Below are 27,246 nucleotides of genomic sequence, written 5' to 3'. Positions count from 1 at the left end.
GAACTGTTAAGATTTTCTCTTTTACTTTCTTCTTTTATTTTCTTCCATGACAAGCAAAACTCCCAACAAAGCATGGAAGTAGTGAAGTTGCCTTTTTATTGTTTTTTAAAACTAAGATATTAACTATTAGACTGTAAAATCAAGTATATATAAGAGTTTAAAATTATTTAAATTACTCTGAAATCATGTGCCATTTTTAAACCACTCTGGAATGCAGTTCTTCCTAACTTTAGCTTTATATGGTTTTTCAAAATCACCAGTAGTGTTTCTTGAATCCTGTAGTTCAGATTCTTTATAACTACCTTTAGAAACAGAATCACTTCATGCAGCCTCCCTGCTCACGGCATAACATTCAAATGCACTTACAATTTCAAAGGACTTGAAAGCATTTCTGATATCTCACTTTTCCACTGAATTCCTCCCTAGCTTACATAGCTGGCATTGCAACTGTGTTTTTATTAGTTTCAAACAGGGTAGAACTCAGCAGTATTCTGTGATGGGCACACATTTTCTTAAGAAGCCCTGACATCTGTTGGTCTGTAATAAGAGCTAGAACCTATATGTTTGATTGATTGTTTCTTTTTAGGGGCCTCTTATAAGAATCATCCATCAGAATTATTGCATCTATTAACCTCTCTCTTTTGTGTTCGTATAGAAAAGAAGTCCTTCTAATGGAATACACTCTCGTTTACATTTTAAGGTAGCACAAGCAACATGTTTGTAATAACAGATGGGGGCAGAAGAATTAAAGGGTGTTTGAAGCATATTAAAACCAGTATTTTCTTGTGAGGAAGCTTTTTGATTATAATTGCTCTTAAATAAGATTACAATTTTCATAATTCTAAGCAAACATCTTAAAATATTGCATTTTTAGTTACATATAATTTTATTCCAAATATATTCGTAACACAAATATTTAATAAGAAAATCTTTCTTCCAACTGATTCAGTACTTTGGAACGCTGCTTAACCTCCACACAATACTTATACTAGTTAATATAGACAGCTTTCTACCAGTTTGTTTAAAAAAAAAATTAAATAAATTGAATAATTTGCTGAACAATTAAGAGACTAAAGCTCAAAATTAGCATATTATAAGAATAAATGTTTACATATAAAATAATTTCAAATATGTTATATACAACAGACTCTTTGGTCCTATAAATGTTCTTCTCAATTGATGTTAAAGGGATCTTGAATGTTTTTCACACTGGCACAAAAGATACAAAATGATATCAAAGCATAGTGCACTTTCCTTTACTTAAGTTATAGCTGCAAGTAATAAAACTCAATCACTAGAAAGAATAATACATAGTATTTTGAACGATCTTTGGTAAGTTCCTGACCTTGCCTGGTAGGGGCTAGGTACAAATTCTAACACTGGAATGTAGAAACAGAAAAATACAAACAAAAATATGGCAAGGAAGTGACCAACAAACTTCTGCTGTATTTGGATTTGTAAACTAAATTAAAAAGAGAAAGTTGACGTATCTATTGCGTCCTTGGTTTCTCAGTGACAGCTCTGTATGCAGGGTTCTTGTGGTTTGGAACTATCTGGGCCTCAGAAGCATAATCCATTTATTAAAGGGTACTTGGAGAAGGGAGATCAAACTTTATCTCTAATTATAACTTTCTTCACAAGGAAAGATGAAAAGTACACTCAAAAATGGCTTTTCTTTTCCTGAAAAGTTACACCTTGAACGGAATTAGAAGAAGCTATGATCTCAAGTGAAGCTACGTAAGGATTTAGGGGATAAGAGTAAATTGAGGGAAACGAAAATTATGTGAATGCTAGAATGTAAATAAAAATGCAGGTTGACTAAATTGACTTTAAATTTTTAGATGATTTCTTAACCAAATAATATGGTATAATGGTTACTGCTTTGCCACATCTTGCAGGATTTTCATATTTATTTGGGGAGTATTATTTGAAATACCTTACAATATTAAGATCTTCAGTGTTTTGTTATTTTATCCATTGTACATATGACTCATTTGAGTCAAAGAAAACGTGTAGTCTATTTGGGCCAGCTCAGAGTATTTTGACTCCCAAAGAAAAGCAAAGAATACAGGCTCTTCATGTAGAAAAACACAGGATCCAATTCTGGTCTCTACCCACCTACTGGCTGTGTGACCATGAGCCAATGACTTAACATTTCTGAGTCCCTTTGGATGCAAAATACAATTAATAAAATCAACCCCACAGAGTTTTCTTAGTTGAAATGAGTATTGAGCTCAGTGCTTGAACACAGTTAGTGCTTCAGTAGTCATATTACCCAGGTGTAGGCAATGTCGATAATACGATTCTCTACACTAGTTGTCAATTTCCATAGATCTGAGCCACGTCTAAGGGATGACTGTCCTTTATTGCCACATAACTCTGATGGTACCTCAATTCCTAGGCTTCCCACCACTGTGCTTTTACTGCAGGTCTTACTATCAATTTTATTATGACTTAAAATTAAGCACAGTAAAGTATAAGGAAATTGAAATGGACTGACACCTTTTCATTTAGTATGATTTGTTCATCTAACCACCATTTACTGACAGCCTGCTCTGTGCTAGTTATGAAGGGGCAGTTATGAAGAGAGAGAGATCTCTTGCTGGTCTACAAGCAGGTGACAGTCCATGGAGCAAAGACAGTTTAATTAAGGATATTTAAGAGGTTACACAGTACAAAATAGATTTACTATTAGCACTAGAGCAATGACTTCAAATGCTGTGTAATCAATCGTGATCAAGGCTGGCTATCAAGCTTACTTAAACTGATATTAGTATTTAGCAAAAAAAAAAAAAAAATTACTCAAGAAATGATTAGCTCTTTACCATAATGGACTTCATGGTCCTGAACAATAATAAAATCTTTTAAGGTGTCTGTCATTAAGAAACAAAACAAACAAAAATCCCTCCAACTTTCTTAGTCCAGTAAACTGTGATGTTAAGACAATATTTTCTCCATGAAAATCTGAAGGAAACTCACCATAATAGGCAAATTTTGATTCTGATGATAATCTGTATTTTTCAGTGTTCCGTAATTATTCTTTACTGATTAATTTATCAACTATATAAGAGGTCAAATCTCAGGAAGTAACACAATCACCTTGGAGTAAGCTGCTACTAAAACACAAAGCCTATGCATAAATGTCCTTGCCAGTGGTTTAAGAAACACATTTTTTCTCCATTTCTGATAGGTATTTTCAATTTTAAATGATTGCCACCATTGTTTTGGTTATTTAGGATACATCCTTTAAAAACACACAAAAAAACCCTGAATTTTCCTTTCTAAGGAGAGGAGGGAGTGGGATATGAATTTTCCTTTCTAAGAAGAGAAGGGAGTGGGATATTAACTCACTTAATCCTCAAGCCAATTTAATAATGTAGCTGCTGTTACTATCCCCATTTTACAGAGATGGAACCTGAGGTGCAAGTAGGTTACGTAAGTAGCCTGTCACAGAAAAAACAGGTGGAGGAGCCAGGATTCAAACTCAAGCAGTATGCCTCCAAAATCTTTGCGCACTTTGCATTAATGTTTGTATTAAATTGTTCCAGCTATCTCTCAGAATGTCATTTCACATTTATTAAACACATACAAGCATACACACAAAACCAGTCCTTCCAGCAATGTTAGTACTCCATGATTACCAAGGCACTTCCTCGCAAATCCCTACACACCACATCCTCATTCAGAAAAAGAAGACCTAAGTTCAAACGAGTAAAGCAACTTCATTTTAACACAAAATTTCTCATATTATAGGAGTTTCCATTCTGACTCGCACCACTTGTCTTACACCACCCCGTTCTATGCTGATCACTGATTTTCAGCCAAAGAAAAATATTAATCTTAATACATGTTTGACCTTGAAACTTTGAAAGACATAAGAAAATGCAATTTATCTGCTAGGTAACCATAGAGCCAACAGACATTGTATTTCAGTGTTTCTCACCCCTGCGCTCTCCCCACCCCGTCCCCAGTCTTTACCTACATATACCCACACAATGTCTTGGCAGAAAATAAAATGCATGGTCCCATAACACTTTCAGGTAATGGTCAAGTAAAGATTATTTTCTTCCTGGTCATTATAAAGGTATAGTTCATTGACACTAAGTCTACTAAAGATACTAAATAAACACCTATACAACCAATAAGCATTTATTTCTCCCTGAGGACCAACCAGTATTACCCCACTCAAGAGATACTGACATAACCTGAATGGTGGACTTGAAAATTAAATAAGCAACACTTTTCCTATCTTCTAAATTATGATCCTGCTAATCACCCAGACATCACCTTAATATGTATAGCGGCTAGGCAACTCCTAAAATTATTGGAACTCCTATCTTATTGTTAAACAATTGGAAAAGTAGGTTTTTCCCTCTTAAAGTATTTCAAAATATTTTAGAAACTGTTTAACTGTCATTTTAAGTGAAAGCAGTATTTAAAGATAACAAGAAATACTACTTTTATAGGAGAAAAGTATAAAAAAACTAGAAATTTTATACTATAAAATTGAAAAGAAAATCTCAAAAGGCATATGAACTCAGTGCATGCATTCACACAGCCTTCCCATCTTCAAGGTTCAGATAAAGATTTTAATTAGGCCTCTTGAAAACTGCCGTTAACACTAAAATAAAAATTCCATCATCACTTCCTTTTCACATAGTACTCAGGATACCATGCCTAAAAATAAAATTTAAATTCCTGATTAACATCGCAATAAAAAGGTAGAGAGATATAAAGCAGGCCATACTGCATTTGTTTAAGTGTATTTTAGCAGATATGTCTTTAACATTTAGCATTCATTATTATACACTTAGAGATGGGTTACATTACTTCTTTTCCCTCACCTGCTAATATTTTACAAAAATCCCAAATGAAAAAATACATATATAAAGTTATTTATAATAACAAACATGCCATTATTGAAAAATATGATCCAGGGTAATTATCGCATGTACAACAAACTAAGGAAACTCAACTGGGTTCAATATTAAGAAGATATTTACATATGTTCTCTCTCTCTCTTTTAAAGCCTCTTTTCCATGCCTATACCTACCATAATAAAAGGTGGACCGAGTACATGTGGGACTATTTTTAATCATTATCTGCTAGTCATTTTGATAATTATTAAGCTATCCTCAAATATAAAGTGTATGTTAAATTAATAAGTAAGCAAAATGAAAAACTTATTTATCAAATGCATGTTCATTCAAGTTGGAATACACGAGTAATGGAAGATAACGTTTGATTTCATTCTGAAGCTGTAATTTGCAGGAGCCTTATTTTCATGGTCAAGGTGACTTCTGGATATACTGAGTGAATCCTTACACAGAACTGTACCAAAGAGAAAACAACATGTGTCAACCCTGTGGGTGGTGACATGCAATTTAAAATGTCTAATTACACGTTTCACCTTAGCTAAACATCCTGAAAGATGACATGATCTAATTGCAGATTAATGCATTATTTCTCTAAGGCTACAAATGAAGCAGCTAGAGGAAATCTCTCTCTGATTCTCCAAGTAGTCCAAGACTTTTATTAAGTACCTTTGTTTGCCATGTAAATCTGAATAATCCTCCTGGATAGCACTGATGCTAAAATATAACTGAAATATTATTGGGCATTGAAATATCATTAAGGATTGCTTTTGAAAATTGAATAGGTAAAAATCATCCCTGGTTAGGGGTCCAAAGCAAACCAGGCTAGACCTAATGAAAACTCTGATCCACTGTCTTCACTCTTTCTGGTTCTTCCCTCACATTCCCTACTGCTTTTTCTCCCTCTCCATGCCCCACCTTCTTTTCTTCTTGAATTTTTAATGAAAAATTTCAAAACCCTTTTTTTCTTCTGGCAAAGCCTATTTGAGTTTTTTTTAACTACATACTGTGGTTCGAATTTTCAAATTTCATCAAAATTTGTGTTTGCTGGATGCCTATTCTTTTAGACACTGCTTCTGGTGGATTACACAATTTGTCTAACTTCTCAACACAACACCTCAATTCTCTTTAAACTGGGAAAGCCTTTAGCATTTGATGATAATGATATTGGGTGTGCACTGGTTCAGTCCATCCATAAATGCTCTCTGAATACTCGTTCACGTGACACACTCTGTGCTAGGAATGAGAAGATGAACACACTCAATCGAAGCACCCCTAGGAGCTATAACAATGAAATGTGCCAGGTGCCATAGCCGCACATGAGCAATATGTGCTCTGAGGAGGGGTTGTTCATTCGGAGGTTGCTACAGATTGAATGTTTCTGTCCCCCAAAATTCACATTTTGAATTCCTAACCACCAATGGGATGGTCTTTGGAGATGCACCCTTTGGATAGGTGATTAGGTCATGAGGGTAGAACCCACATGTATGGGATTAGTGCCCTTATAAAAGAGACCACAGAGAGCTCCCTGGCCCCATCCATCATGTGAGGACAGTGAAAAGGCTACCATCTGGTGATTTGTTGTAGCAGCCCGAATGGAATAAGATAGAGGCGGACTCTTAGGCTGGATAATTATGTATCCTTTTCAACTCTTCTCTAAATCATCCTATTTCAGTCCTATTCTTATACTTTACTATCTTTTCTAACTTTCTCCAGCCTCCCAATGATAGAGTCACATAACTTGTCTTCCAGAATCATTCATTCCTGCCACTAATCTTTATTATGTCCCTACTATGGGACATAGTTAAAGGTGGAGGGTGCAGAGATGAAAGACTGTTCTGCTTTTAGGGAGCCTAGGGGGTGAATTAAACTTAATATCTATTTAATTGCAATTATTAAGGACTAAGCATGACAAGTAAAAGTTTCTATCCTCCTGGTTTTGTCATTTAAAGTTAAATTTGTCTTTCTTTCATCTGATTCTGATTTTTGTTTTTAATAGTTAGCTTAAAGGAAAAAAAAGTACCTAAGGAGACAGAATGTGATTCAAGAAATCTATAGTGTCTCCTTTGGGAAAACCACAAATGTTGGTCTCTTTTCTTGATAGATAAAGGGTTGCGTCATGCTGAGCAACCTCATATGGCAACAGCCATTTTAGGGGGCCAGAACCTACACAGTGTTCATTAAGCCATTGACTGAATTTTGCCCTGTGAAGAAAATGAACATAAGGAAATGTAGGAGTAGAATGATTTTACGGGGCTAAAACCTGAGAAAACTGTAGTCTAGGAATATTCTAGAACTGCCAATAAATAGTGAAAACTGTGCTTTTCGGTATAACTACTATACAGTATTCATCTGAACCAAGCATGAGTCATGGCATCCTGACAATCCATGCCACATTTGAAACAAATTGGAACTACAATTTATAGCACAACAGAACCCAAGACAGAGGCACATGTAGTCCCGGCTCTTTAAATATTCTATAAATAATAGCTCAGAGAGGCACAATTGACAATGAGCAGAGGCTGGATGATGAATCATCAAGTAGTTTAAGTAAAACCCTGCCCGATTAAATGCTTTGTTTTTAAACCACCTGCATCAGCGTCTGCTGTTAGCAGGACAGATCAAATTGTTCTCGGGCTTTTTTTCAAAAAAAAAAAGCGGATGGGCTTACAAATGATAAATTTTATTATATTATGAAACTGCCACCAAACTGAAGTGCTGAGCATGGTATAACTGCAGTTATCTACATTTTGGCCCAGGATGGAGTGCCAGGCAATGCCAAAGACAAGGCTGATGTACACGATCAAGCTTCTATGGCTTTGGGTTGATGGCTCGTAATTTCATTTTGGTCTTCGTGGCCTGGAGAATTCATTTTTCCTTCCTTCACTTTAGGAGTCTTTTTTGTTTATCCCACCAACCAGTTATCAGATGCTGTATTGACTGAGTTAATTAGTGGAGTCTCCTTCGGAAGCTGGGGCTTGCTGAGGGTGGTCATTAGAACAAACAGACGTGCAGAGGCTGGGGACATCCTAAATGACACATGAGCTCTGGCAAGCGCTCTAGTAGCCAAACCACTAGGGGCTGCAATGGCGGCTGTGACCAGATGATGGCAAAAGGTCCACTCAGGTGAACAAAAGATCTGGTCATTCATTTGGTTTTGAACACGATGCCAAAAAGAGGATTGACTAACTTGTTCACTGCACTGACTCGTAACACAGACTAAGAGAGTCTTATTTTAACGTTAACCAGACGTTTTGTTTATGTAGTTACAAACCGACATCACATATTTTAAACTAGTCGTTCCCCCCTTCCCTGGGATTATCCTAATTACTTTAAAAATTTTATAATATTAAATCCCACAATATTGTTGTCCTGAAATCTTATTTAACCCTATTTCTCATGTGTCTTCTGTATTAGGACCCAAAATTAGCACTGGGCTCTCATTTTACTTTATATCATACTTTGTATCAATTCCTTGCTCATGTCCCTTCCCTACTTATCACACTGGTAGTTGCTGGAGGAATGGAGACATGAACTCTCTTTCTAATTTATTTTGATATCACTAGAATTCAGCACAAATCCAGTAACAATTGCTTAATAAACCAACGAATGAAGTTCCTGTTTCCATAACAGAATGACCTGTAGATAATTAGGAGACAACTTTTTATCCAAAAGAAAAATCTTTGTTTTGTATTAAAAAAAAAAGTATATTTGAGGCTTTATGACACCAGCAGGATTATACTGAATTAGGGCAAAGAGGTAATCCATATATCGAGCGTCTGGACTTCACTATTATTCTGGATGAAATACATTACCTATTTACATAGAGGATTATCTCATATCCCATGAAAAACAGCCACCTCCAAATTAGTATAAAATTGTATTAGATGAAAAAACTTTATCCTTTGATGTCCATGAGTGGCGTTGCTTTATATTTAAAATATAAAGATACAGAAAGAAACCCATCAATCCTCATGACACTATTTGTAGGTTGGTACTTTGGTGACAGTGCAATGGCTCCTCCATTTTGGTCTAAGCAACAAGGTTTCCTGGTACAGATGTTAGAGGAAAAAAAAGAATGGCACAATTTTGTTCAATAATTCTCTTAAATCCAGGGCTCTGTAGTTAAGGAAAACAACTTGAGAATGAAACTCTCTCACTAAAAGGTCATGATGAAATAACATATTTTTCTCACAGTTTTCTCACAGTTTGTTGGCATGTCAAGGACAGGGAATCAGTCAGACATAACTGGTTTTGAATATTAGCTTTGTCATTTACTAGCTCTGTGTCTTGTTTGTTTTACAAAACATATTTTAATTAAAAATGTTGGCTGTGGGTTTATTATTATTGTCATTTAAAAATGAATCAGTAAATAAATTTCTCAGTTTAGTTTCTAATACATAAATATTGATGTATTAGATTACAACCCACACAAACAAAATATCCTTAGAATTCTCAATAATTTTTAAGATGTAAATGGATCCTGAAACCAAAAAGTTCATCTCTGGGCAGGCCTTCATTCCTGTATGACATGGGAGGGACACACTACCCATACTTTTTGGATATCTTTTCTTGACAGGGTTCTTCTGTATTTGGCATGCCTGTACCCCAGGAGCTGGGCGATAACTGCATACCCACCAGTTTTCTGGTTGAACGACTGGGTAAGTTATATATATTTTTTAAATTTTATTGGAGTATAGTTGATTTACAATGTTGTGTTAGTTTCAGGTGTACAGCAAAGTGATTCAGTTATGCATATACATATATTCATTCTTTTTCAGATTCTTTACCAAACCAGCTGTGTCTTGCAATAAACTTTTTAACCTCTCAGAAACACATTGTTTTGTGCTGTGAAATGAAGCTTATGATTTCTACGTCCAAAGGTGGTTGTGATTTCATAAAATACTATGAGAAACTGGCTGGCACTTTGAATGTTCTCCACTGAAGGAAGTCCCTTCTCATCACTGGGGTTGATCAGAAACTGTGTTAAAACCTAAATTACACTAGAATTTATGATTGCTTATATTATCATATTATGAATATACTTCAGAAAGGGATAGCTTCAGTGAATTATGGTACATCCATTTAATGAAACATGGTAGTGTCAAAACTATAAAGTAGTTTCCTATGTATTCACACATTAATTTATACCTTATATGATTGAGTAAAAAATTAATCTACAGAAGGATATTACAGAAAAACCCATTAATGTAAACGTATATATTTGCCTATTGTCAAAAGTTTGAAAGGATTCACACCAAACTGACAATTTTAGTTACTTTTAGGAGCTACAATTCCAGAAAGGCTTTACTTTTTTCTTTGTGTTTTTGAAAAATTTGAGAATTATGACTTCCCAGAAAAATGCTAAAACATTTCTAACTTTTGAAAACATAATTTTATTCTGCCACTATGCACAAATATTGATTATAATCTTCATGTACATCTACTCTGTTCCTATGAAAGTAGAGGCAAATTCATATCCCAAAGGTTTTTATAGTTCAGATTATTCAATGTGATTTAGGTTGCCCAGTTCTACCTCTGTACCCTGTGCAGGCTAATGGGAGGGAAACTCCCTATCTATTCTCTCTGGCATCTCTGTTTTCCTCAAATGCTTCCTTTTCAATGTGAGGCATATGCCTCAAAGAGAGATCTGAAAGTCTCTTGTATTTTCTCAAAAATGCATTTCCCTACCTGGTTGCTTTTAATTCTCTTCTTTTAGAGAGACTTATTTCTGCTGTATCTCATTTTAGATATTTTCTTCAGCAATCACTCAGAAACACCTGCCATTGTCAGTCAATCTCTGGAACACAGACACTTAAAAGTGAATTATAAATGAAATGGTGTTGTGATTGAAGTCTCTCAGACTGGGTATTACTTAAGGTTTTGAAAACTTCGCTGTATTATTTTGTGACAACTCACACCTTCTAAACTCACTTGGAACAATCTTGAAACCAGTGGATACATTTTACTCATTATCATAGCTCCGCAAATATTACTTGGTGTTATTTTATGGAAATAACTTTACTTCCCATTCATTATTAATGTAGAAATCTTGACTATTCATTCAATCTATTTATAAATATTCCTCTAAGTATTCCATAGCAATTCTGTATTTCCAAAAGGATCCTCTACAGGAAAACTATTAAGCATTCTTTTTAGTATTTTTATGCCTATGGTTCCAAAAATAACTGTTCCCATATTTGTTCAGGGATATACCATGTCTTTCTTATTACTATAGTCCTTGGTTTGGAGACGTCATAGCCAATCACTAGCCACTGGTAAAAAGAAAATGACTGAATTCAGTAGGACTAAAAACGAAAGAGGTGACCCTATTTGAGAAACTGGAATTTTACACCTGCTACACTATAATGTAAGGGGCCCTGCTATCCATTACAGGAAAAAGAGATTTTAACTAAAACTGTGCAAGAAACTTAAATCTGAGACACCAAACTGGAGATATCATGCTTTAAATGTCAGTGCATGCATGCTATGGAAGCATCTCTCTGTGGACACTATACAAGTCTATGTCTGTCTGTGGACACTACCTTGCTTTTGGCACAGGGAGCATGAAGGGAATGGATACTACCTAAAATGCTAACGTGTTCAGTCTAATTTAAAATGCTCATATGTCTATGATAAAATGAACGGGAAATAAATTCTTGACCAGATTAGAATCGTGAAGAAACTGTCAGTCAAACGCTACTTGTCATGCCTTGAGTTGATTAAATTCATATAATCCTATATACACATGAATATAATGAATGCAAATTTTAATCCATGAAGCCTAAATTAATAAACAGAATGAATATAGCTTCATTTCATAGAATTATACAGAACAGACATAAAATGGACAGCAATTCATGTATATTATATCTGTGCAATGTTTATCATTAATAACAGTATATTTTCATTGAAATGTGGGTTATGAACTACGCTAAATACTGCAGGCATCATTAATTTTCTGTCACAGTATATTATAAAATTTAAAAAGGCAGTAATTAATCTGACATAAGTCTTTCTTACAAGCCAGCTGTTAATTTCTAGATGAAATAATACATCCTCTAAATTATATTTTGATTATGAGTAAAGAAAGCAATATGACTAAATAAGAAAATTAAATATGTCATTAATCGTAGAAAATGTTATTCCATGACTAATTCCCTCATTTTGAGAGCCTTTAATATAGTGAGTTGTAGTAATATTGACTTAAAAATATTATCTGAGAAATAGTGTTCTTACTTTTCTTAGTTAGGTGGTTAAAGTAAGTTGCAGGACCTTTCATGTATTATATTTGTATCCTTTTCTATCACTGCTGTTGGATTTATTCATTTTTTACATACAGTATTTCTATGGTTCTTTAAAAGCTCTGAAAAAAAATGAACTTGAAAATGTATAGCTGGTATTTTAAAACACTACTTGACTATGAGGATATTTTATTAGATTAAAGTATTTACTAAGATTGTTTTGTTAAGATTGGTTTATATAAAAAGACCTACCCTAATTTAGTTATTTTTCTCTTATCCATATAGGGACTAAAGGTCTTTAGTGCTATCACTCTTTAGACAATATCTCTTGCAACAAGTCCAGGCTCTCCTACGTTAATAAAAACGACCCAAGCAGTTTTATAAAGAACAACAATAATGTGAATAAAACACAGAAACAAAAACCAAACAAAATCCCTGTCTCCAAAGCTACACCAGCTGTATCAAGCCTTTCTGTGGCCTATTAGCACTGAGAAATTATCAGCCTGAACAACAGTAATTTTAGTACATATTTAAAAATTGTAATCTCTTACCAGCCGTTTTCTGTTAAGTGAATCTGTTTTTCTTTTCTAGATTCAGTCAAACTTTTGCCAGGCACTGTTTCATCCGTTTGAATTTGATAGCCTGTGTGAACAGTCCATGACTCTAACTTAAATTGGCTTGTTTCACAGAGAAGTTCCAATTCATCAGCTGCTAGGTTTCCAATTCCAGGTCGTGGTGTATAATCTAGCCTAAATGTGAGTGATGTTTCTTTCAAGAAAAGAAAAAATTTCCAATGCAAAATACTTTCCTCTCCATCTTTTGGCATATTTTCACTTTGCCAAGTTGTGCCCAAAAGAGAGACTAAAGAACTGAGCAGTACATGGAGACATCGCCATCTAAAGCGCCTTCTTGAAGGTTAATTCCTAAATCTATAACATTCCTGCCGTTTGCCAGGAAACTAGGGCTCCAGGAGAGAGGAGAAAGAAACCAAGCTGATGGGGTAAACTAGTTGCAAATCTTTCAGGAATAGTAAAAACAACAACTAAAACACCTTAAGTGGTAGTCCGTCACAATATACAAACAATTCGTAGTTAATAAATAAATGTCACGAAACATTTTGGAAACAAAACTTGCAAAGTTTTTTTTTTTCCAGTAGATGTAAATAATTCTTATACCCTTTATACTAAGAGGCAGATTCATAACAAATAGGTATTTCTCTTCTACATTTTGATCAAACCCAGTGCTTTTGTTTGTTCACTCCAAAGTGGAGATATTTTAGCTAAACATGTAATGGCTTTCCAGTTTGGTGAGGAAATGTATCATTAAAGTACTTACTACATGTTTAGTGTAAGATGTTATGGGCACTATAGAATTACTGAGTCTAGTGGTTTTAAGGGTAGCTCCAGTTCTTATAAATACAAGCTTTAACCCTTTAAGTATTACTGGATAAAGGAACTTTGTCCTCCTTTTCCTATTGTATCTCCAGTGAGGAGATGCCTGGCACATACAAGACACCCAGCAAATTCCTGTGGAACGAATAAATATGTTCCCTCCTTGTAAGAGAGATTATCTTTTGGGAAATATTTTTTTCAGATTTTAAATATTTTTAAAAGGACATTTTACTGAAATATAAATAAAAAGGTTTTTATGTTAGAATTCTCTAACATATAAATATACAGATTTCTCTAATATATAAATATAAAGCTGCTGTAACATTACATACCTGAGTTACAGCCTAAAACTTTTGTCTGGATACTACTTTAAAAAGAGAAAAAAAAAAAGGATCTGAGTTTCTCTTTGAACAAGTCCAGTGGTGACATTAAAGAGGAAACTGCATATTTTGAACTAGACTTCTATTCCTCCTCCTCCTCCTATCTTCTCCCACAAGGCTAAGAAATATTAGAAAAAGTAGAAAAGCCAAGAAAGGCTGCCTCCAGTTTCAGGTGGGATATGGGAGGCATGTTGGCTGTGGGAGAGTGAACAAAGGATTGAATAAGGGCAGAAAGAGCACAATTATCCACCATTTACTCTCTCTATACAAACAGAAGTCATTCCCCATTAATATCATTAGATTTGTGCCAAATCCCACATTATTAGTGAAGTACAATGCTAATGTGACTAGATGAGCACCAAAGACTGATGATTCCATGTGCGTTTCCCATAAGCACTGCTGATCTCATTTCCTGAACAGAGGAGAGAGGCTTGGTAACATTTGCCTAAGTATATCACTGAATGAACTGAAATTGTGCACATTAAAGAAGAAAAAATATATCAACACATGATACACAGGTTAGATATGTAAGACTCTATATGTATGTACACATATGGATATTATATGCATATTATATTAAGTCCCTTATTTATTCTGAAACAAATCCAACAGCTGAATTGTCTCTGTAACATCTTTTGGGGAATTATAAGTTTTAAATGCTGAATCATGTCCCAAGTCTAAGGGGAAAAAAACACATTTACTTCACAATTATTCTATTTTAATCTCAAGTACTTTTTTAACATCTTTTTTGGAGTGTAATTGCTTTACAGTGTTGTGTTAGTTTCTGCTGTATAACCAAATGAATCAGCTATATGCATACGTATATCCCCATATCCCCTCCCTCTTGCATCTCCCTCCCACCCTCCTTATCCCACCCCACTAGGTGGTTGCAAAGCACCGAGCTGATCTCCCTGTGCCATGCAGCTGCTTCCCACTAGCTATTTTACATTTGGTAGTGTTTTTATGTCACTGGATATTAATCTCGGTTATTAGGATGGAGGGCTACATTGTCAACAACATACATGTGTGTGTTTTAAAATAGAACCTTAGCCAAGAAAAGCGCAATTCCTCCAAAATTATATTCAAAGGAAAATTCAACTACTGAGATAAGGTAAGCTAGTTATAAATACGGTACAGTCTTGTTTTGAATATATTATGAGTTATTTTTATTCCTTTCTGTATTTAATATAAATTAACTTCATTTCTCTCACACGTTGATCACCATAATACTTTACTTACTGTAGTAAAGAAAATAACTTATCTTTTAAACAATTCTTTAAGGGGTTTTGATCAGCTGAAATTTGTTTTCAGGGAATTTTGTTATTATATTTGCATTCTGAACTGCCAGGATAGACAAGCTTAAAGTGAAGCCCACTTACAAATATTAGATGGCACACAAATAGAATTAGAGCCCCGAGGCCGAGTTAGTTTTTTTTACTTCTTAAGTAGAAACTATGCTGTCTGTGATAACTTACTTATCAAAAATATTTCCATCTTTTACTTGGTGTTTATCTCTAGGGCAAAGACAAATGAAATTTAATCTCTTTAGTAGCCAACAAGTCATTCCTGTATTCCACATCTGGGGGGAGAAGACGGTGTTTGCCAATATTACTGTTATTTAAATATTTAAAAAAGAAAAAACACCCTCTGGGCATTGGATAATGTGGGCTACACTGAAAATTAAGCATCTGTTGGCATATGACCCTTCTCAGAGATATTGAAAATTCTGAAATCTTTGTAAAAATGAACTAAGTTTTCAATGTTTCTTATCAATGTAAAACCCCCCAAAGATACGGGCTTCTAGAAGACATAACTCGCCATGTTTATAAGATACCATCATTTGAAGAAAAATCTATATAATTATGCAAAACTTACAACTTGAGGCAACCAATGAGACAGGAAGAAGGTACAACTTCTGATTTCTTATGCGGTTCAAACAAGATGAACCATGTGATGGAGCTTTGTCAATGGTGATTAACAAGGTGAGTTTTACAGAGTTTATTAGAGAAATATCCAGGAAGTCACAAGAACCATAATGATGAGGTGTAATTGAGGTGTTTTGCAAAGGCTTTTCAAAGAAACTGTGGCATTGCACAACTTGCCACTAAAACTTAGAAGTCTGTTTTTTCAAACCTGATATGCCATGTTTTTTATACTAGTTTTAGTATTTGCCATAGGCTAAAGATGTGGTCCAGAAGACAGAGCTAGTGGAGAAATCTAATCACGGATGTGATGAAAAGAAGGGGTAGATGACTGAGAACTGTATGCTTAAGTGGATTATTGACTCCTTAAAACTTATTGTGCTCTGTTAAAAAGAAATTAGTAAATATCTCCTTATTCAATGAATATTAATGAATATTTATTGAATATCTACTAGTTTTAGCCTACTATAAAGAGAGTGATATGGAAATAATAAACATAGAATGCCCTGGCCACTTCTCTGATAATTTCATAGAACACATACAAAATATAACACATCATTTTAATCGATGTCCTCATTCTCCTGTTACATACATATACAATTGTAGTTCAGTAGGGTGAAGTGGTAAGTCAGAAAGAGCTCATTAGAGGTAGACACGGAACTAATACCCTATTTTACTAACACAGTAAGCTGGTTCTACCTTTTAGGCAATTAAGGAGACAGATAAATTTACAGTTAACCACAAAACAAAGAAATAAATGCTTTCAAACAGTGGAACCCAATCCACAGAACTTCTGAGAAGAACACAGACACTTTCACATGGAGTGGTCACAGACTACTGGCCATTTGGATCTTAAAGGAAAGTAGTTTTTTTTGTGGGGGAGGGTAGGACACAATTGACAGAGGCCATGAGAATAGCTTAGAATTCTAGAAAATTAGGCATATTTGGAGAATTGCTGGATCAGTTATAATCTTGCCCAAGTAACAAAAATTGTCTAGAGACAAAGGTTGAGGGCCAATTTTGATGGTCTTTGAACACCAGAAGTAGGAAGACTGAACATGTGGCAATAGGAATCAGTGACTGCATGGATTAATGCGGTGCTTTAGGAAAATTAAATAGATAATTATAGGGTTGAAGAGCATGGAAGTTGAATGGAGGGAATGGGGGAGAGAGAGAAAGAGAGAGATTCATTCTTTTCTTTGGACTTGAGCTTTGATGATGTTTGTTGAGTGAAGTGTCGGTAAAACTTCTTGGGATAAATTGATGGGTTCACCATAATGACACTGAAGCTATACACAAGGATGCTTGGGTTTGGGGGTCAAAAGGAAGATAGGGAGCCAGATTCCAGTGTCCTCAATGATTAGAAGACAGTGTGTCTGGGATGTGTATGCAGAGTAAGGGTCTTGCAGACAAAGAAAGTGATGGTATTTGAATGCATGGAAATTTAGAATGTTATTCCCATTTTCAGCCCTCACCTCCCCACTCCCCCATCCCCTTCTGGCTGTAGTGGAATGTACAGCCTCCACTTGAGTTGCCTTTGTTTCTTGTCAAGTGAAGAAACTGGAAGTTTATTAGCTAAAGGAAGAAGAAAGAATATACTGTAAAGAAATGTGGCATGTAGGTCACAGAATAAAGAAAAGAGATTGTGAAGGCAGCTGGTTGTAGAAATAACAATTGATGGGAAATATTTTCTGTAATAGAAATCTTGTATTTTGACCACTAGTCAAAGACAGCAGGATTAAGGGAAACATAAAAAGTGTGAATAGGGTGCAGTTCCATAAGGTGGCCCAATATTGAATACTGATGAAAAGTTCCCTTTTATTTATTTTTTTCAAAGCATGTAGTGAGTGTAATACATTGTTTCCCTAAAACTTTGTAGATACCTTGGACTAATCCACTAATCTAACTTGACACGTTACTTTACAATTTTTGAATTCTACTGATTTACCAAAAGCTTCAAGAACCATGGCCTTTTTCTTTAGGAAAAGTGTACCTAAAAAATAAAATTGAACTCCAAGAGATCATCTAAAAATCTTTTGTTGTAGACTAACTTCGTCACGTTAAATTTTACTTGAAAAATGTGGAACATTAATGGAACTTGGAAATATTTGTTTTATTTTGTTCTTACAATATTTGATCTCTATAAAATAAAAAAAACAAAGACGCCTTAAAAAAGAAATAAAGAGAATGTTGGAATAGAGAACTGAAATCAGCCAGGAGACTCAACACTTCTCATGATTGTCCTCACCTGCCCTGAGGACAGAACAATAAAGAAAAACTAGCTTCAACCGGATTTAGAAGAAAAATATTAAAAACCAGCATTTGCTGAGTAATGACTAAGTACAGAGCATTGTGCTAGGCTCTGGCAACTAGCATTCAAGGACTTCTCATTAAGGTGCAGAGATGTCAAAAGCTACTTTATACAGCTATCTATATTCATATTATAGATTTATGTATATATCCTAAAGCCTTACTAAATATAGGTACCAAAAGTTAAATAACCAATGGATATGGAGATTAGTAAGATTTTAGGGAGGAATAGCACTTGATCTGGACTTTTAAGATATGACATGAGAAACGCTAAAAATGACAGTCATTTTAGCCATCACTGCCTTCCATTGATTATCTTGCGATTGCAGAAGGCTATTGTATGATGCTTACATCGTCTTTATAATAATAATAATAATCTCCTTCTGAACACTTATTACCAGGCCACATTTGCAATGTTCATAGTAAGTGCAGAAAGTAAATCTAGGGTTCCTATTTCTTTCATGTAACCTGAATGCCTGTGTGGACGTTGGTTTAGACTAGAGTTAGTTTCTCCTGGAGGAAAGGGACTGGATTAACTATCTGGAGATCCTTCCAGCTGTGTAATTATTTTGTATCGATTTTAATTATCCACAAAGCATGAAACTGCTGAGAGCTCTGATTCCAAAGCTATGACCGAAGTGTTCCAGAGTCCTACCCTTTCCCCTGCTAATTCAGTTCCCCTGTCTTTACAGGAAAATTAATGCTGCAGATAAAGCTTTAGGTAGCATTTGTCTTTTAACAGTGAAAATAAGGAACTTAAATCCTTAACAGTAAGATTTAAGTTTAGAAGCTTACTGTGTAAGTTCAAAAGGTGACTTTGATCCCAGGTGTCTAGAAAAACAAGAATATGAAAAGCCACGTTCTCTTTAATAATGCATAGTCTACATTTACATTTAAATGAAATATCCTTTGAAATGCTTTCTTTTACATCAAACTATTCAACAGTTCATTTTATAAAGTAGGTTTACTTAAAAAAAAAAACCTGATTAGAAGTTTTAATCTATGTTGAGAAATTCAGCAGTACCACAGATCTTAAGGCTTTCCATATGCACATATGTCTACCTCATTTGGCAACTGCATGATGGACGCTCCCCTGAAGCAACAGATGTTTACACACAAAACATTCTTATTCTATAAATCCTGAGATGAACAAAGAATAGCATTAGCCAAAATACTATTCAGTTTTAGAGATTCTTCAGCAAGGCATCCCTGATTTTTGGCAATTTCTAATCTGCTAATTGGTTTTGTCATCAGTAGGGTCTACAAAAACAACCTAGGTGTGAGCTACACAAAGATAGCAGCTGTTCCCGTAATGTTACTGTGCAGAGTTATACTGCCTGGATAGCTTAGATTTATGTCTCTGGTCCAATCTGTCAGCTTCTTTCAAAATTATTTTTTAATTTGTGTTATGAATGAATCATGAATGATGAATCACAGGACTTCACAACATTTACTTTATTGATGAATTATTCTTTTCTATAATTTAGTATGCCCAGCATGCTTATGTGTGTGTGAGTCTGTATGTACATTTTAGGACCTTTTTTTTATTTCCTTGCACCTGTGCAAATAGATGGAGGGTCATTATCCTAGGTGATATGTCCACAGAAGTCAAAGAGTAAAAAAGGCATTATTAATAGCAGTGAAACACTCCAGATGTAAATCCAGTGACCTGCTGCTAATTCACAGTTTATGGTGATGTTTCCTTATCAGTAGAGCCACACTTCTCAATTCCTTTTCCACGACTAGCTTTATCCTATCAAACCCAGAGGAAAGGTAGAGTCTTCAGACATGGCTTACTGAATACTGGCATGATTAGGACCTGCTGTCTGATGGTTGTTTGACGTTATATATTCTTTCAGTGTCCTATTTACTTAAAGAGCACTGCTAAAGGAGAAAGAAATAGAAGGAAAACGTTGGAAAGGAAGAGTGAGGAGAGAGGCCCCAAGAATTCAGCTGCTATAAGAATGGCAGAAGGAAACAAAGAAAGAAGAAAAGTAAAATGACTTTAAGCCCTTGCTCTGATTCTTTCAAATATAGTTCAAAGACTCCCAGTTCCAAACCCTTACATCTACTGTTAACTGCCTCATCTTCACATCCCCTCACACGGTCAGCATCACATTACACCATAAAATTATGATCTCAGCAATCCCAGTCACATCTGCTCTTTCTCCAATAACTGGAAAATCATATCTAATTACCCACAACAGCATTCAAAAAATAGGTATTAGAGAGCTTTAGTTTTCAGAGAATTAAGAATTAGCTAGGTAGTTCTTTTTTATCAACATTTTTATGAGTTGTTTTATTCTAAATAATGTTTCAGCATTATAGGACTATAGAATTTTCCAGAAAGTAAGGCTTTTTGTTTAAGATTCTGAAGGAGGACGAGAATTCATAATTATCACTGTCTCCTTAACAGGATGACATATAAACTTTCTCTTTTAATTCCAGTTTGAAGGTAAGAAGCTGCTAGTATAAGAATAAGGCTATTCTGCTTAAGTAATTGTTCAGCATAACTTACCTAAATTTACTTATCTTTATAGTATAACAACATCTCTTTTCTATGCATCATGATGGCTAAGTTCAACACAAGTACTAAAAATACTACTACTAATCGTATTTCTATGATAATCTATGCAATTCCAATAATTTATTTCATTATTGTTTGTTACTAGAATAAATATCTAATTTCTTCTCAACTTACAAAATTTAAAGGCCCCAAAGGCAGCTTCTCAAGACATAAATAGTTGGTAACAGAGTAAAGAAGAGTACCAAAGCATCATCCCTATTGTTACTTCCCCTTTCCAGAAGTCCAAATGAGTCACACCCAGAGGTCCACAGTCAAAGAACCTTGGAGAAGAAGTCCAAATTATAACATAATCACGACATAATATATTGCTCAAGTTGGTCCCTCTCTGCTTGACTAAACTTTAGTTATCTTCCTGACTCTAAGCCCTTGATCTCTCTTTTCTTAGAGCATTTACTTTAGAAAACATATCATTGTAAAATCCTTCTCTGCTCCTTTGAAATGTAAATATCTTTCAAAGGCCCTAACCAGTTTTACAACCCACAGATGTCTTTCTCAAAGACCTGGAAGTCATTCCTTTGAAATGTAACCATCCAGGAAGACAGTACCTCTATCTTTCAGTGTCTGTAGGAAGGTAGAAGCCTAAATTTGATAGGTGCCTTGCTCCAAGTTGTAAAACTATCTTCCTTTTCCTGTAGGTAAATCCAATTAGCAAACAGAGGCAGACTTAGAGGCCTCCACGCACCTCTTAAAACTCTCCTGCCCAGCTTTGCGCAGTGGCAGTATCGTAGCCAATGAGGTTTATCCGAGGCGTGATTATTTGTAATTGAAAACTCTCCTGCCCTTTTTTTTTTTCCCCTGGAGTAGAGCTCAGATTGAGTTCTGGTCTCTCCCTCCTGTTGCAATAGCTTTGAATTAGGGCTTGTTTATGCAAAGTTACCAGACTGGGTTACATTCAGAGAAAATTATTTTCCACATTCACTAATAAATAAAGAATTTATATTTCTTATTATTTAGTAAACATGAAAGTTTGCCTACTTTATAAGGAAAAATTGTAATTAAACATATCTTCTAATGCTAATCTCCTAAATAATCTAAAAAAATAAACAGGCATATCTGCAAAGCCAAGTCACAAGAATTATATTGAAAGCTGTTTAAAATATGTAACATATATGTAATGATTTAAGAAACCTTAAATAGCCAGGTCTAATTTCCCAACTAAATAATAGAGAACATACAAGTCATCATTTGAACTTGACTCCTTAGGGTTCAAGTCCCAAATCATAGTGTTCAAGTTATTAGCAAACTTAGAGATACTGCTGATTCAACTACCATTGAAGGAAACATGAATACTTTGTCGTTATCTAAGTAAACATTCCTAAATAGAATATGTTCTATTCATCAGTTAACCTTTCCTATATTAAAATTATCCTTTTAAATTGTACATTCTTAGAAGAAAATGTTTAAATTTTCTCCTAACTTTACCACTCTAAAAGAAGTGATATAAATACAGTGAAACTCAATAATTGATTTTGATGATAACGAAATAATTTTCTTCCAACTTTTCTTTATCTTATACCCAAAACCTTACCTATTTACTGTGTCTCTCATCTTTAACATCAAAGGAAATTTGAGACTTTATACTTTGAAATATTTTATGAGGCTGCTCAAATACTGGTTTCTAGATGATATGATCTAGATGGGCTTACTCTGCTCTGAGATACATATATAGCTAAGGTGACCACAGAAGAATACACCCATTTCGAATGACTTTACAGCAAATTTCGTAATTTATGTATACTCTTATCTCTAACAATTTGCTCTGCTAGGAAAGATTGTCTCTTTTTTTGTTTTGACCTGTACAGATTTCTCTTAAATGCTATCTAAAAGCCTTCATTGGCAAATGACTAACTGAAACCAGTATATAAAAGCATGTTAATCTCAGAAAGGATTAACATCATGGGAACACCTCCCCCCACCCCCCATTTAATTACCCAAATAAGAGCAATTAATCTCATATTTTTATTTACCCAGACTGAACGCACACTTCAATTTCCAATCTTATGTATTTGCCTCCTTTTATGGAGGCATCCTACTTCCGTTCTGTTCTTTTCTATAATATTTAGCCTCCCTTCTCGGAAGTAATGTTATCTTTACCAAAGCAACAAAATTTAGGTTGCACCACACATGAGCCATGCCTATGTCGTAGCTGTATGGCCTAGCATACCACTGGCTCCTTCCAGGAACTCAAAAATTTCTTAATTGAATGAATGTTTCAGTAAATCAATGAGACCCAAAAACTTGCCTCTCAGAAACTTATCAGCAGAGAGTCTGCATCGGACTTTAGAGCAACGTTCTAAATGTGACCATTGACACCCAGGGGATGAGATGTCTCTGATGTCATCACAAGAAGCCTAATTTCCCCATAGCTGCCCTTCCGTTCAAAGACAGAATTCAAATTATCTAGGCCCAGAATGTACCACCTTTAGATCTTACATTTTAAATTTGTCTGAGTTCAATTTTAGTCTTTTTTTTTTTAATGCTTGCTGCCCTTAATTCATTGGAAAAGGATCCAACCAAATCTAAAGTTACAAGTAAGGTGTGATTTCTGTGGAGTACAAGCCAGAGTATGGTCCTTTGTTTTTTCACACCTCAGTTACCAACATGTGATGTGACCTGTTAGAATCTGCAAATTCTATTATTCTAAATAGAATAATAGAATAATTATATTTTATTATTAATAGATATAATAATAATATCTATCTAAATTCTAGATATCCTTTACCTCCAAGAATTTGGGGGTCCTGCAGCTGCTCCCTGTGCTTGTACTATTCTCTAAAGAAAGAGGTTGTATACCAACTTCATCAGAGAGAGTCTTGGATTCTTTCTGTAATAAATTTCAGTTTACCTTTTCCGAAAACAGCTCATATTTAATTATAATTAACATATTTAGCACTTTAGATTTTTCACTTCAACATCTAGTTTTTTACCATATAAACAATTAACCCATGTTTTGACAGGTCTTCTCACTTGCAGATGTGCGATAAAACCAGTGGTTTTAACATCTCAACTCCTGCTTGTTCAGATGACTCCTAGGTCTTTCACAATTGGAATGGATTGATACTGACTTTGGGTCAGGAAGCCAAGTTAGCAACAACACCAGAAAGAGATACAATATTGCTTTTACTCATCCCAAAGGATTGCCATAAAGATCAAACAAAAATATTTTATAAATTTATAGATTTTATTCAAGCCTATTTACTCAATAAAGATGTATTAAACATTCTTTCATTGGGGAAACCATGGCCCATAAGACATATAAACTGCTTCCCTTAAATATAGATTACCCTCAATTTCTTCTAATAAATTTCCTGTTTCTGGAAAGCACCAAACACACAAACCAGGCATGTTTCTTTAAAGCTTAATTCCATTCCCTCTCTCTTCCCTTTTCTCTCTTAAAGAGGCAAAACAAGCATATAAAAAGACAACTTGCCTTGTAGATTTAAGAAAAAGTATCTGTGACGGAAGTTTATGACAAGTATTCAGAAAGTATTAAACAATTCCTAAAATGGATTATCTCCCAGGGGATCCAAAACATGGAGTAGAGGATGTTTGACCTGCATCTCTAGTCTTTCAAATGGAATGGATTTAATAATCTGTATTTGAAAAATAGTAATATTCTTCCCCGTGGTCTGAACTTGACAAGTGGTTTAGGTTGTAAAGAAACTGGCATCTCAAGAAACTGGACATTTAAACCTAAATCAAAATAAAAATTTTTTATATTGCTGGATTCAAGGATTTAGAAGCCATAAGAATGGTTTTCCTGGGCTACTCTTGATGATATATGACAAAGTTTTTATTTAGGAAGTTATATGTATTTATCAACCTTTTTCACTTTCCCTCCCCAAACTTTAGTCTTCCTTCTTCAAATTAGAGTTTCTTAGAGACTCTATAGCTCAGCCAACAAATTCTTTGAGAGCGGCCAGACTCACAGAAGTTGACACACTGGGGTCAAGATGGTTCTAATGTTCGTCACACAGATTCACTTAAACCATGTGCATCTCAACCCACAGAAGTGGTAGAAGACAGATGAATGTATTATGTATGACCTAGGTATATCTTAACAGGCATATCCTTTTAATGCAGAGAAAAGTAAGTTAAAAATATTACTGAACTTGACTGGTTAAAGGATTTCCTCAAAAATCAAACAAATAATTTCCAAGGCTACCACGAGTGATGCCTGATAACCTTTATAATTTTGGACATCTTGGTATGACAGACATTTGCTTTACGTAGAATTTTAAAAATTTTTTACATGAATAAGACTTTTTCAATTTTTGTGTTTCAGAAGGCTGTAAGAGTTTAGTAGCCTATAACTGAAGTGAGGAAATAAAATGAATCAGTTTTAATATAAAAACTGTTTTAGCAGAATTCAATGGACTGCCTCTTATCCAAATGAATGTTTGTATAATTTTGTATAATCTTTGATTTTTATTGATAAGAATTGATAGGAGTTAAGTAAGCTCTAAGTAGAGCTCTCATATTGTTCCCTGAAGGCAACTAAAAAGAAAATTACAAGAACAGTCAGATAAAAAAAAATGGTGGCTATAAAATTGTACAAAATGTGATTTCCATGTGATGTTAGCATTTACACAAAATTTCAAAACTTCACATAGCAAACTTGAAGTGGATTTTCCTTTTTTTTGCTAGTATGATAAACTTTATTTATTTTATCTTTTAACATCTTTATTGGAGTATAATTGCCTTACAATGGTGTGTTAATTTCTGCTTTATAACAAAGTGAATCAGCTATACATATACATATATCCCCATATCTCGTTACATCTCCCTCCCACCCTCCCGACCCCACCCCTCTAGGTGATCACAAAGTACCGAGCTGATTTCCCTGTGCTATGCAGCTGCTTCCCAACTAGCTATCTATTCTACATTTGGTAGTGTATATATGTCCATGCCACTCTCTCACTTTGTCCCAGCTTACCCTTCCCCCTCCCCGTGTCCTCAAGTCCATTCTCTGGATTTTCCTTTTTAAATAAAACTGAAATCAAAATATTTTAAACTGACAGCTTAATTATAAACCTCATTACCACAGGGATCCTTCTAAAATTAGTATTTTTATGAGTAGATAATTTGGGGGACACAAATAGCTTTGTAAGTGTTTAAAAATACACCTAATTGGCATTCAATATAATCCTATGAGATAAATAAAAAACACTGACATACCTCCCACGAATATATAGGAAGAAACTGAGGTACAGAGAGCATAAAGGCAGCAGGCATATATTCTCCTAGTTGCCGCTCTCAGGCTAGGGTACAAACTACATTAGGGAAGTCATTATGGTAATAAACAAACAAAATAAATATAAGAGGAAACCCAACCCAACCCAACCCTAAATTTGGATATTCAGATTATATTCTGAAGATATTTAGATTTGGAGGAAGAACCAAATTTAGCCTCTCATAATTTCACAAACAAGGGCATAAACCAAAAATACCACTAAGGATGAAAAGGAGACATACTTTGCAGCGAGGGAAAGTGGCTGTCCAAACACACCGGTAGACTCAGCCATGCACAGATTCAGACATGATGATGTCTATCAGAGTCATCCTTGTCGAGCCATGTCAAATGTTAGGAATTCTTATAGAAAGTGGCTCTTGTGCTAGCTATTCCTACGTGGACAGGAGAGGTGGCTACAGAAAAGATTCTGCTTTTACCAACACTACCTCTCCTGACTGCTTAGTTCTCTACCTGGTTAGATCAGGGAAGTTTACCTGCATGATAGGCACACTTTGCCCCCCAAAGCTCCTGTCTTTTCTGCAGAGGCAATATCAGATAAATTGGCCCACCTCTGTTGGCAGAACGTAGGCAGCATCCAGAGACAGAACAATTGAAGCTGGTAGAAGTCCGTTAGAATTCTCAAAGGAAAACTATGAAAATAACTCCTAAGACAGAAATAAATAAATCCATCATGGCCACACACGCGTTCACTCACTCCTAAGTAACCAACTGGAATTCTCAAGACGTGGATTGAAGTCCTCAATTCTATGGGCAGAAGCAAGCTCGAACCGGGATCCAAGTTTAGATGTCTCATGTGACAACTTATGCCTTAGCTTTACGTGTTGATCATTTTAACCTTTGGCCATTGAAGAGATAAATCGAATTCAGTAGATCAAATCCTGGTTATATCACTTAATTATTTTCAAACCTTAACCACTCTCCAACCTCCAGCTATAGAGCATAACTAACTTGACAGTCCTAGAAAAGATTTTCATTCTGTCCTTTAGTCATTTTTAGCATGTAAGAGTGCCAGAGCCTCAATCACCCTTCCCAAATCTAATGACCATCCTAGGCTTCACAGCTTAGCGCTATTTCTAAAAGTCTCTTAGTCATTAGCTCTATCTATTTTTTCCCCCAATTTCTGACTTTTTTGTTTACCATGTTAATTTTTCTTTAATTCTCTACTCCCTATTCCCAGGGCTGCATTCTGTCTTTTTTGAAAATGTGTTCTGATATATTTCCATTGTATTTTTCCTTTCACCTCTGCCTTCAGTTTTTCACTGTCAGTTTTCTTTATAGGATTTT

The 27,246-nt window shown here is 34.9% G+C and overlaps 1 protein-coding gene and 1 pseudogene across 3 annotated transcripts in view; one reads left to right on the top strand and one right to left on the bottom strand.

The window, feature by feature from the left end:
- SYT1 (synaptotagmin 1) overlaps positions 1-27,246 on the bottom strand; it is a 541,914-nt gene that overhangs the window by 446,739 nt on the left and 67,929 nt on the right. The window lies entirely within an intron of this gene.
- LOC137203053 (U4 spliceosomal RNA) lies at positions 21,411-21,486 on the top strand (annotated as a pseudogene).

The sequence above is a fragment of the Pseudorca crassidens genome, chromosome 11, assembly GCF_039906515.1.
Source record: "Pseudorca crassidens isolate mPseCra1 chromosome 11, mPseCra1.hap1, whole genome shotgun sequence".
Classification (NCBI taxonomy): domain Eukaryota; kingdom Metazoa; phylum Chordata; class Mammalia; order Artiodactyla; family Delphinidae; genus Pseudorca; species Pseudorca crassidens.
This window is presented reverse-complemented; position numbering and strand designations above follow the sequence as displayed.